The sequence below is a fragment of the Pteropus vampyrus genome, unplaced genomic scaffold, assembly GCF_000151845.1.
Source record: "Pteropus vampyrus isolate Shadow unplaced genomic scaffold, Pvam_2.0 Scaffold76, whole genome shotgun sequence".
In the NCBI taxonomy this organism is placed as follows: Eukaryota; Metazoa; Chordata; class Mammalia; order Chiroptera; family Pteropodidae; genus Pteropus; species Pteropus vampyrus.
This window is the reverse complement of record NW_011888857.1, coordinates 750,266-763,610: the sequence shown is the minus strand read 5'-3', so window position 1 is coordinate 763,610 and position 13,345 is coordinate 750,266. Positions and strand designations below refer to the sequence as shown.

At 41.7% G+C, this 13,345-nt stretch overlaps 1 pseudogene; it reads left to right on the top strand.

The window, feature by feature from the left end:
• Positions 1 to 3,889: 3,889 nt before the first annotated feature.
• LOC111741309 lies at positions 3,890 to 4,008 on the top strand (annotated as a pseudogene).
• The last annotated feature ends 9,337 nt before the right edge of the window (positions 4,009 to 13,345 follow it).

Below are 13,345 nucleotides of genomic sequence, written 5' to 3'. Positions count from 1 at the left end.
ATCATATCATTTGTGCTCTTTTATGACTGGCTTCTTTCCCATCACATAATGTTCTCAAGGTTCGTCCATGTTGTAGCATGTATCAGTACTTTATTTCTTTTCATGACTGAATAATATTCCATTATATGGACATACCAATTTTATTTATCCATTCCTCAGTTAGTGGACACTTGGGTTGTTTCCATTTTTTGTCTATTATGAATAATGCTGCCATGGACATTCATGTACAAGATTTATATGAACATATGTTTTCAATTCTCTTGAGTATATATCTAGGAGTGATGAGGATTACATTAAAACTGCACGACAAGATACCCTGAAAATATCCTCTCTCTTTCTACTTCCTACCTATATAGAAGGGCCCTCAAAGGTCTTCCCTTCCCCTAAATATCCCAAAAGACTCTGTCTAAAACTCACAGCTGAAAGAGGCTCTTTCTTCTCCTCCTTTCTTTCTTTCCTTATTATTTTCTTCTGGTCTATAGTTCCCTGTCCTTCCAACTTAAATTTTGCTGCCTCACTTGCTTCTACATTTTTCCTACTACTTCCCTTTATCTGCACTAGCATAGCAAACAGCTGCAGCTGGGGGTGCTCGAAAGCACATACGTTTGTGTGCATATATGGCGGCTACTACTGCCAAGGGGCAGGGAACGGCATGGGATGGAGAGTGAGCAGAAAATACTACAGATACTCTAATTAGGCTCCTTCTGATCACTTTAACATTGTGATATATTTAAACACAAATCCAACTCTGACGAAATATCTTAAAAAGTAATATGCATTTTACTTAAGGCTCTGGAAGGGCCATCAAGGGAGAGAACTGCATAGTATGACCTCTGGCCAGTGTCCTAATGTATCTCTCCACTTTTTTTTTTTTTTTTCAGCAGAACCAACCCGGCATGACATCTGCTCCCTGTCTCTCTCTTCTTCATCTTCCCACACATCTGTGGATTCTTATACGTGAATGTCTTGAATCTCATCTCATGTATAAAATAATGGCATTGGGCTAAGCAGTCTCTTCCATCTGAGAAAAAAATGATTCCGTGAAATCTGTGTTCTTGAAGTGTAAGCACTTTACAATGGGAAATTCATATCTTGAAGAAGCTGAACTATAGAAACCATGCCTTTTCTGCTTCACCAGCAGGTAAGTCCTAAGTCTAGGGTAGTGAGAGAGGTGACATGGAGAGAGGTGACAGGGGAGCTTGCAGATTTGAGCCCCGATCTCAGAAAATGCCAAATCCTTTCCCTTTGGGAAAAAGATGCTATGGTTTTTTATATGTTCAACATCTCTCACCTGCCTAACCTCTTCTAATAATAGATCTTGCTCTTCTTGTGCTAGTCATAACCTTTCACTGTTTGGTGGCAATAATCGACCAAAGAAGAAGGCCAAGTGACTCAAGGCCAATCAGAGTGTATTCTTGGGGATTTTTCCAAATGTAAACTGGGGAAACAGTTCTTTTTCATCTTTGGTAACAAGCTGAAAGGATGTAAACCTGGAGAAGCCCAAGTTCATGCCTCCTGTCACATGGAGAATCTAGCGAGTAAAGACAATGTGCAGGGAGAAGCAGAAAAGGAAAGAAGGGAGATTTTCCTGGAAGAGATCCTCCCAGCTCTAGAGTTCCTGGATCCCAGCTTCCCTGAGTGTGGACACACTATACTTTTTCCACAGGTTGAGTCTATGAACTAATGAAATCCACTTTTTTGTGCAAGCCAATTTAGATTGAGTTTGAGTCTCTTGCAATCAAAGAGCCCTGATATTTGGGGACAGCACTAAGAATCAGCAGTTTGCATGTGCAAAGGGATTGGAGGCTCTAGACACATGCCATGGACTCTTCTATTTGCTTGAAGAATGTAGCACAGCTATAGCTGTTTACTCCTGTGTTGGCTTTCTCTGGACACTTAGATAAAATATTGAATGACTCACTATCTTCCATCTCTTCTCTGTCCAGTTCCTTGAAAGCAACCTCTGTCTTGTTGTATTGGGAGCAGTATTCTATGCATCACTCATTGTCTACAAGTTAGAAGGCATTTGTAACTGCCACAAATTACAAATTCAGACTGCTTCCCTTCACTTTCTGATAATGTCATTTAAGATTGCATTTCATATATTACACATTAACCACAGATAAGGTATCAGTTTAACGAAGACTGAGACTACAAAATGACCTTTTAAGACCAAGTGATTTGACAGTTCAAAGCCATTCATACGTCTGTTTGCAGTCTTTGAAATATATATCCATATACTATTGTTTTGATTTATGACCCAACTCCTTAATCTAAAGAATTGGTATTTTTAAAACAAGAAAGTGTTCAATACTCTTCTATTTGAGGAAAATTGCTGTACCCAAACATCCACCTTCTTTTTACCCTGAATCAGTGATAGGAGGTGAGGTTTGGGAAAGTTTCTTTACCACCAACTATGTCCCTGAGACAGGATAGAAAATGGGTTTAAGCTATACCAGTGTCTCCATATTAAACTTGGAAAGAGACTGTAACTACACTTGGCATCATCCTAATATATTATTTGGATGAGTCTGCACTTTGTCCCCAAAGCAAAGTTTTGTTCACAATAGACTGATAAATTGCAGAAGGAAGAGCAGGTTGCAAAACAATGTTAGACTATGACACCAATTTCATCAAACAGACATGTCTACATTTGCAAATGAAAGTGTTGCTGACCTGGTTATGTCTGAGTGTTTGGACTTGGGGCGATTTTCTTTTTTTTATAGTAATTTCATAAGAACATGTGTCACGTGTGTAATTTTTTAAAGGGAAGAAAAAATATCTTTGCCCTAGAGTACTACATCTTGTTTGATTATCCTCTGGCTTATCAGTAATAATCCTGAATGCTTTTCAAGTACTTTTCATGGATAAGGTCATTGGTAGTTATTCCCATCACATCCTGTGCAGGAAACTTGGAAGCATCACCTGTCCCAGGATTCGCTAGGGATTGCAGGTGGCAGAACACACTTGTCTAATCCCACCAGCTGACCTGAGAAGCCCCGTGGGTGGAGGTGGCTTCTCACCGGTCCCAAGTTTTGATGAACCCCATGTCTCCAGCTTGCCATGAGAGCCAGAGAAGGCTTAGAGCTCCCTCCACCAGGGAGCTGAATTCTAAGGAGAAACGTAGCATCAGAAAGCACTTAATGATACTAATAATGGCTAATGTTTTTAAAGCACCTACTATGTACTAACACTCATACCACTTTCATCATGTTAGATTTCAGCTTTATTGGTCTTCTTTCTTCCCTTGAACTTGCTGAAGCTATCTCTGCCTTTGCAGGTTTGCACTGTTCCTTTTGCCTGGAATGTTCTTCCCCTGGTTCCTTCATGATACTGAGGTCTTCCGCACAAATGTCATCTCCCTGAAGAAGCCTTCTAGACTACCCTGTTCCAGTTCTGTATTGCTATATAACAGACTGTCCCTAAAACAGTGCTTAACACAGTAATAATAATTTATTTGGTTCAGAAATTTGAGAGGATGGGGCCTTAGCTAGACAACTCTCACTCTGGGTCTCTCAAGCGGTTGTATGCCAATGGGCATCTCAAAGATTTCATCCTACATTTGCTGTCTGGGCTGAGAAGACTCAAACAGCTGTCAGCCGGCACAGCTAGCTGCTTAGGCATTTCTCTCTTTCTCTGTGTCGTCCCTCTGAGTTGTCTCTCTATATGGTGGCCTCACAGCAACTGAATTTCTTACATTCAACTAAAGACTCTTAGAGTGAGGGCTCCAAGAAAAACCAGCAGAAACTGCTTGGAGTGTCATTTTTCTGCATCTTATTCTTCCAGGCAGTCGCAAAGCCGCCCAGGTGCAAGGGAAAGGGACCTAGACTCTATCTCTTAATGGGAGGAGTGTCAAAGAATTTGCAGACTTGTTTTAAAACTGCCACAAATCTACGGCCGTGCTACCCTGAACAAGCCCGATCCCGTCTGATCTCGGAAGCTAAGCAAGGTCAGGCCTGGTTAGTACGTGGATGGGAGACCACCTAGGAAAACCAGGTGCTGTAGGCATAAAAAAATAAAAATAAAAATAAGGGATTGTAAGCTGACAAGGTCCTTGCAATTTGTGAGGTCAACCAAGGGTTGCCTCACCTAAAAAAAAAAAATGAAAGCTGTCACATACTGTATATAAAAATAGCCTCCTAAGCATTCTATCACCTCACTTTATTATAATTCTTTACATAGTATGTATTGCTATCTGATATATTTTCTTATTGGTTAATTATTTCTCTAATTCGCAAAAGCATGCAAATTGTGAGAATAGAGGCCTGGTGCCTTATTCACCACTGCATCTCCTGTGTTTAGTAGAGCAATGCCTGGCACTTAGTAGACAATAAATACATATCAAATGAATGAATGAAAGGTAAATGACAAGGGCTATTCTGAAATGACCATCTCATTGAGATGGATAGTTGTGGGCTCCAATTCGAATGAAGATGGACCCTCCTCTCCTTCCTTTTTCTCCGCTCTTCTTTTCACCTCCCTTCCTCCTCCCCTGCAGAAATAATTACAAATCCCTGATAAGACAATATTTCAAACCTGGAATCCTTAGCAGAATTGTGATCCATCTGAGCCAGCTTTTCCCACCTCGTCTTGTATGAGAACGCACACACCCAACCATAGTGACTTCATCATTCAGATATGTCAGAGATACTTACACGACCCTTGCTTATTTTACAGAGCATAGATTGCCTTGGATCTGTGTTTTGTTTCTGTTTTTTGTCGTTCGGTTTGTTTTGCTTCGTTTTTCGCTTTCCTTCCAGCCAGACAAGCTGAGACCTGGTCTGTTTCCATCTAGGGGTATTCATCAGTCTACCCTTTTCAACATTTCCGTCCCTGAGATTCAGCTAGAAATTTCACTAGCTTTAACATTCTAACTACGTGTCATTGCCACCATTGTCTCTTGTCACAATCCTAATTCTATGTTCTGATAATAAAACTTCATTAGTGTCTGCACCTCCTTTCCCTTACCTTTGAAATACTGTCTTCTGCTGAAACGATTAGCAATGCTCTGCGTCATATCGTTTGGCTGTCTGACAGCCATTGTGAGTGAGCTAAACTGTGAGAAAATGAAAATTCTGACAATTTCCATTATCATCAAATGGAGATATTTACTTGTACAAATATTAAAGGTTATTTAAAGATGTAAACTGACTTCATTTCATTAGAGGTTTGCATAAGGTAATAATTTAAAACAACTCCCAGCCTCATTTGAATAAATTACCAATTCATTTTCTGAAAGAAAAATGCCACTTCTCCGGGCTGTGTTTTTAACTGCTTGCAATGGTAGAAGATGAAAACAAAAACCTATGAATATTTCAGAACAAGAAACGTTCAAATTCTCTTATTGTTTAACATAAATCAGACAATGGGTTTTTGTTCTAGAAACCTGACTGAGAGTGTCCCAACCAGATGAGACAGTGACACCAACGTGGGTCTTTAAAAGGGGGCAGCAGCAAGTGTGGTTAAATCCTCCCGAATTCAAGTTCTAGGAATTTACCCTAATAAAAAAAATCAGGATGTGTGCAAATATTTATGTACAAGGATGTTCATCCCAGTGTCATTTATAATGGGAGAGAGAGAGGAAGAGAGAGAGAGAGAGAGAGATTGATTCAGGACTCAAGCATCGATTGTATGTCATTAGAGTATAGCCATTTGATGGTCTGGAGTAAAGATGATTAAAAATTATATTGTAGAAGAATTCATAATGATATATGAAACGTTTATTCTATCAAAAGGTTGTAAAGGCAAACTATAAAAACATATATCTTACGATATCATTTATGAATAAAATAAGCATCTATATTCGCATTGAAAAAGAAAATAGATCAAAATGGTAACTCAGTAGTGGGATTACTGGTGATTTTTAGTCTTGTGTTTTTCTAATGAGAAAAATACCAGTGATCCAATATTATTCAATCATTTGGAACGTGATCGTGCTGTGACATCATTATTTTGGCTTAGCTGAATCAGCTCTTTTTTCTTCTAGTACAGTAGGGAACATCCGTGGGCGATTTAGTGCCTAACTGCTAACGCTATGGGTATCGGCTACAGAAGATGCAGAGTAAGTTGGTCTGATAGTGTACAGAAAGTTCTTTATGCTTCTAGGACTTGACACCCTGGGATCCGTCCTTCCGACTCATGACTTTCAATATGAAACCAGTAAGACACTGTCCAATCGTTAAAGTGTTTCTTACAAAACTCTCGGAAGGTTTTGTCTTTTTAGAGAGTGAATTAGTAAGAATTAGTTGGGTTTGTGTGTCACGGCATTCCCCTACCTCTCAACCTTCACCCTCCCCAGAACACAAAAGGGTCCTTTTCTCACTTTTAGGAAGTCTAAAGCTGGGAAGGCATTCTGAGGGCCGGAGAGTTCAGTGACTTCCATCTTGTTGCTTTACTGTCCTCAGAGCATTGATGGCTCTTCGTAGTACAAGCTCCAGCCATGGCAGAACACTCCAGCGGGCAGGAAGGCAGTAGAAAATGTGGGCATGCCCCTACTTTAAAATCACAGGCAAGAAAGACTTCGTTAGCCAGAATTTGGTCACATGGCCACTACAGGGAGTGTTGTGGGAACTTGGGAAATGTAGTTTTTATTCCACCTGGCTTGACTAAAAGTGAGGAAAAAAGAGAAAAGAGATACTGGAGGGCAAGTAGTAGCCTCCTCATCCTCCGCCCCCCCCCAAAAAAAATTATGCACGTGGGCATCACAGGATGTCACTAAACAGAGAAGACAAACCAAGTGAATATAGCTATTTCAACACTTTTTGCATTCATTCCACCCCGAAAGCATTTCCTAGTGCTTGCATTTATTTGAAAACAGTCTACATGCTGCAGAATTCTGAGATGTGGTCTCTCGGGAAGAAGTAAAACAGCTGCAGCAAATAAAGCAGATGGGAATTAAGAATGTTGGAGAACCTCCAAAACAGGATCGCATTGTCCACTAAGTGCCCGCTCTACAAAGAATGTGTGCTCCAAAATAGAAACTTTATGAAACTTTGAAGCATTTGACTAATGTAAACCTTCATGAATAATGCAAGGCTGTGCACCGGGGTTGATGTGAAGCAGAGAGAGGAGAAAGATTAGCATGTTCATCTTAGCTTTAAAAAAAAAATTACAAGAAATTCACAGAAGAAACTCAGGCGCTTGGGGGTGAGGGGTGTGACTATTAAAATGGCTGCTTACTGACATGCTCCTTGGTGGGCCTCAGAGCGAGCACTAGCCTGCTTGCCAAGGAGATTCGTCCCAGAGGGTAGGCACAGTTTGCACTCCTCAGGGCTCTGCGGCCCTATATGCCACTGGGTAGAACAGTCAGGGCCGGTCATGTATATGTGACTGCAAGTGGGGCCCAAATATTCTTTTTCACCCTGTAAATATCAGTCCCACCTACAGGAGGCTGCAACTAGACCCTTCTCCATTAGACGTTCTGTCCTTCGTGTTAATGAATCATCTTCTGTAGAAATACAAAGATCTCTGGGAGGGACTATAGAGTTCCAAGACACAATCCTTTCTATTCTGCCTCTAAAATATTTTTTACTAGTTTTACTATGAAATTTTTCAGATTTACAAGAGGTAAAGTATCACCCAACACCCAGTTTAATGTATAAAATATTACCAGTGGAGCTCTGATCCCTTTGATCAGTTCTATGATTATAGCTCCTTCCCCAACCCTAGAAGTAATTGCCATCTTGAATATAATGTGGTGTATCATTCCCAAGCATGAGAGTCACGTGAATTTATCATCTTCATCCATTTCCATACATCTTGCCCTTCTACTGGTTTGGACCATTATCATTTTTCACCAAAACTATTCAGTCAGCACACACTGAGCACCTACTCTGGGACAGACACCTTAACAGCAATCTCCTAGCCTCCAGCATTTTCCACCATCCCATTCATCTCCCACATTGCAGCCACAATGTTCTTTGCAGCCTATGAACTTCGAATGGCTTCCTACTGCCAGTAGCTCTGGTAATGGCACCCATAGCCACTATTTCAGTCCGATCTATAATTATGTTTCTCCTTTCTTGGTCTGGCACCCTCATAATCTATCCCCACTCCCATGGATAGGAGAAACAAGCAGTTGTTTTTTTTTTTTTCAGGGCAGCCATAAACACCCTGGTTCTCAGACAGAGAGGACCAGGAATGTAAAGCCCTGAGCCTGTCATTATCTTTCTGTAATCTCTCGTGTTCTGTTAGATGAAGCCAGCTCACCCCACCGTGCGGTTGGCAGTAGCTATCCCTCTTCTGTTGTGGGGAGAAATTTGAGAGGTGGAGATGGTGCAACTGGAGAGTCTGCGTTGGTCTGATGTAGGTCTGCAGCTCAGCTTGGGGGCATTGTCACTGTGGGAGAACACAAACCCATGCTGCCAGATGTTACAATTTTTTTTTAAGACAATCTAGAAACCTTTTTTGTTTGGTTTTGTTTTTTTTTTTTTTACTAAGCAATCGCTATACACGGAGGCTTGGGACTCTACAAGCTGGTGATCTTGAGCAAGATCATTTGTTCTTCTCAAGCTCAGTGTTCTCAGCTGTCCAGTAAAAGGAAGGAAAAAAGAAGTACTATATCTTGTAAGGGTTTTGTGATGCTCACCTGTGATAGTTCATGCAGGATTTTTAGAATTGAGTCAGGCCAGCACAGGGTAAGTGATCCGAAATCATTAGCTTTTTGTTTTTTACTGGACACTGGAGGAGGCACTAGATTGGAATTCCATCTGTTTTGCCCAACTTGATTCGAAGCACAGAGTGTTCCATCTTCCAAGGCAAGGACAGAGGAGCCCACTGGAAGAGAGAGCCAGGGCCCGCTGGAAGTCTCTGGAACTCTCTATGTGCAGGGATGAGAGAGGCAAGAGATACTGCAAGGAATTGGCCCAAACCACATCTGCTATAGACCTTTTCTGCTAGAGGGAAAATAAATGAAGATGAAAAACAAGAAGGAAGGAAAGAAGGAAGGAAAGAGAAAAAAAAAAGAAGGAGAGAAATAAGACAGTAAAAACTCAAAAATAGTCAACATTTTAATTAATATATTTAGAAGAGGCTCTAAAATTCTGCTGTAGAGATATAAAACACTGCTAAGCAAAGGTCATGTTGGAGATTACGATTAATAATATTTAAAGATACTTAAAACATATTGTTAAGTTTGAAAATCAAGTTATAAAACAATGTGTATTGAATAAGACTAATAGTGTTTATGAATTTATACACATCCAACTAGAAAAAAGACTGGAAGGATAGCCAACGAAATATAGACCATGGTAATCTCTGGGTGACAGGATTGTGAGTGATTTTTATGTTTTGTTTCACTTGTATGAACCTCCTAAGTTGTCTTTCATAAATCTGTATGACTTGTGTAATAAGACAAAATGAGATGTGTTAAAAATCATCATTAGGTTTGTGAAGCTGCTAGTTACAGCCAAATCAGGAGTTTCAGATTCTTTTTCTAAACTTCCAGCAGGTGGCACAATGGCGATGTCGGCCTCTGGCCGTGTCACTGCAGGATTAACAGAATCTCGGATGCTTAGCTAGGTTCTGGCCAGGGCTGCCCATGAAGCAGAGGGCATGCTCCCTGGTGGAGAGGGGGCACTTGGAAGAAACCACCTGGACCCACGGGCTGCCTGCACACAGATCGCCAGCCTCAGGGTTCCATTCTTCCCACACCAGGAGAAACAACATTGTTAGAAATGCAATGAGATGCTGTTTCTCTCCCTCCCTCCACTCACTTCCTCCCCATAATTTGGCCTGGGGGAAAAATTCAAATTGTCTTTTTGGTGGGCATTTCTGGATTGGAGTGGATTTGCAGCATACCTAAGCCCTAATGGTTTTGAGGTCAACGTGCCCTTCTGCTTGTGGTCAAGGAGAAAAGGAAGAAAGGGACAAAGGGACAAGAGGGGGAGGAGGGAGTAAAAGGACCATCACAGCTCATCTTGGCAGAGAGAAACTAGTAATCTCGTCCTGCCTGGTCCCAGAAGTTTTCACTTATCAATTCTTATTCCTCTTCATCTCTATTGTGATCCAGATGCCTTAACAGAGGCTACTGGCTTGCACGTGGCATTCATCTGGGTTCTGAGTAAGTGATCAAAGCCTTTGACCTATAGTAGCTTTCAATCTCAGACAACCTAGACAATCAGAAGGAACCACATAAAATGAAGGGGAACAGGGACCTGGCAATAATGATGTGTATATATGTAACTTCACCCTATAGATGTGCATTCCTGTTCTTTCTCTCTCTTAAACACACACACACACACACACACACACACACACACAGATCATACAACAACAACAGCAACAACACGATAACCAACACGTATGAGACCATATATCAGACAGTTTAGCTTAAAGGTCAAGAGCTTTAGAGTCACTCAGCCTGGATTTGAGTCCCAGCCCTGACACTTTCTAGTGTGTTACTTTGAACGAATTATCTAAATTCTCCGAATCTCAGCCTACAAGTCTCAAAAATGCAGAGGGGATTCGAAGATATTCTGCACGTAGAGCACTTAGTACAGTGCTGTCAGTGAGCATTACTCGGTACATGTTGGATATTATTATTTTCTGAAAGCATGAGGGTAAAGCAGCAATTTGAATTGCCAGACTGGAGTTTGTTGATTGAAGGGAGATTTAATCTGGGACAGTTATTTCCAGTGACAACATTTTTTTGTATCTGGCATAATTTTTCGAAGTCGTTTAGTATGCTTCAAAGAAGACCTCAACAGTTTTCTTGTCAGAGGTTTTTGAAGCGGCTATCTGGGGGACATCTGAGTGACAAGTGAGCCTGGAAGGTTCAGGTGATCTTCAAACCTATTAGCAACCAGCATGTCACGAGCACCACTGACCAGAAAGAACCCTGGTCCTCGTGCTGGAGCACCATCCTAGAGAACCTCGAGCTATAATAGATTTCTACGAAGTGACTAAGCCCTTGTAATATGCACTAAGATAAAGGAACAGCACATCAGCAGCACCCCGGAATTCTCTCCCTTCCTGACAGCACCCCCAAGGGCAACCACCGTCCTGACTTCTAATATTTAAACGGGTTCTGTTTTCTAACTTTATATAAGTAGAACCACGTTTTCTATTTTGCGTCTGGCTTCCTGTGCTCGATGCTATGTTTGTGAGATTTATCCAGGTCGTGAGCAGCACTCTTTTCTATGCTGCCCTACCTTTGTGGTCATTGCTGTTCAGGACGCTGACTTTTTTGAAGCATCCAGGCAAACTGTTTTGTAGAATGCCCTGTGATCTGGACTTGCCTGGCCATTTCCTCTGGATTAGACTCAGCTTAAACATTTTGGCCCAAGTATGACAAAGGTGAAGTTACATAATACTTCTCATTGCATCTCAGGAGGAGGAATCTACAGTCAGTGTGTCCCATTATTGGTGATGCTAAGCTTGATTGCTTGGTTAAGCAGCTGTCTGGAAGATCTCTCTATTGTGAAGATACCTTACTTTTGTGTGTGTATGTGTGTGTGTGTGCGTGCGTGCGTGTGCGTGCGTGTGCGTGTGTGTAATTAACAAGTAAGGATACTTTGAGATCATGTGAATACCCTGGCGGCCAGCCAACTGTTCACTCAATGATTTTAGCATGTATGGATGATCCCTGCTTCAGTCAATTATCACATTGAAGTTGGAATTCTCAGGAAATTCTCCTGTAAAACAAAAGCACTCTTATGTATGCTCACTTTTCCTACCCTCCAGCCCCGACAAAGACAAGATGAACTTGTAAGTTACTCTCCCTTTGTTTCTTGAATTCCACTTTCTGCCTCAACTGTCCTACATTGTACGCCGGAAGGCTGACACCGAAACCTGTACCACTCAAGATTACCTTGCAATTAGGTTTCTGGTTGGGTGCGGCCCCTGGGAGCCTGTTACTGGGAAGATACTCATGGGCAGGAGGGGAGAGAGGTCGGGGTGTCCCAACCTCTCCCTGCGTCAGCTCTCATTGCTGGCAGTAGTTGCAACTCTTACCACCTGAGTCCTCACCTGGTGACTCTCCACCATGCAGCTCTCTTGGGCTCTAGCAGCAGTGTTTTTCTCTTTGGCCCTTCAGCCCTAGGACAGTAATAGTTTCCTCCTCTTCCTGTTTGTATACGTAACCTCTTCCGTACCTCTTAAATAGTCCCTTTACTAAAAAATCTCTTTATTTAAACCATCTGAGAAATTCTGCTTCCTTCAAGGACTCTGATTCAGTGAATTTAACTACAGATCACTAGTTCTGATCTGAATGGTGGGGTTTTAATTTTTCTACTGTCAATCAGCATCACTGACAAGACTGCATCCATCGGAGTAAAGACAATGTGCAGGAAGAAGCAGAAAAGAAAGGAAGAGAGCATCCTCCTGGTGATAGAGTTCCTGCATCCCAGCTTCTTTGAGTCTAGGCACACTCTAATTTTCCCACAGTTCCAGTCCATGAACTAATAAAATTCACTTTTTCAAGGAAGCCAATCTAAGTCGAGTTTGTGTCATTTTCATCCAAAGAGCCCTGATATTTGGGGACAGCACTAAGAGTCAGTAGTTTGCATGTGCAAAGGGATTGGAGGCTCTAGACACATGCCATGGACTCTTCTATTTGCTTGAAGAATGTAGCACACCTATAGCTGTTTACTTCTGTGCTGGCTTTCTCTAGACACTTAGATAAAGTATTGAATGACTCACTATCTTCCATCTCTTCTCTGTCCAGTTCCTTGAAAGCGACCTCTACCTGGTTAAGTTGGGAGCAGGTCTTCGATGTGTCATTCATTAGTCAAAGCAGAAACTGCAAGAAGGGAGAGTGTAGTGCTCCAGGGCTGGTCATAGTGGGCACCACGACCACCTCTGGGCCTGAAGGGTCAGTGAGAGGGAGCAGTATAGTCATTTGACAGGGGCTGTGACCATTGAGTGAAGAAACCAGAGGAATAAACACTCCAGCCTCTCTCTCGTTTTTCCTTCCTACCTCCTGCCATTGTTCCCAGTGGTCACGCCCAACAGATCCACTCAGTTTATCCTTCCTGGCACAGAGTAGGGTGGAGAAGGGAGAATGGATGTGATGATATATAGCACGAGGGCTCTACTTATTCTTGATCTAAAATGTGCCATCACAACCAAACACACCAAATCCCAAATGGACTACAATATCGAGACACCTTAGCCTGGGATTTAAGGACCATCTTTGAGAGGAGCTAACTATTATAGTAGGGGGCAAGGTTTTCAATGCCAAGCACATCCTTGGACACATAACCTAACCCATCTGAGCCTCATCTGTGAAAGAGGATATTAATGGTACTTACCTCATAGGTGCGTTCAAGGATTAAGTGAGCTAACATCTGTGAAGTGCTTAGCACAGTGCTAAATATATTTGAGAATTTCATCAAGGTTCACTTTT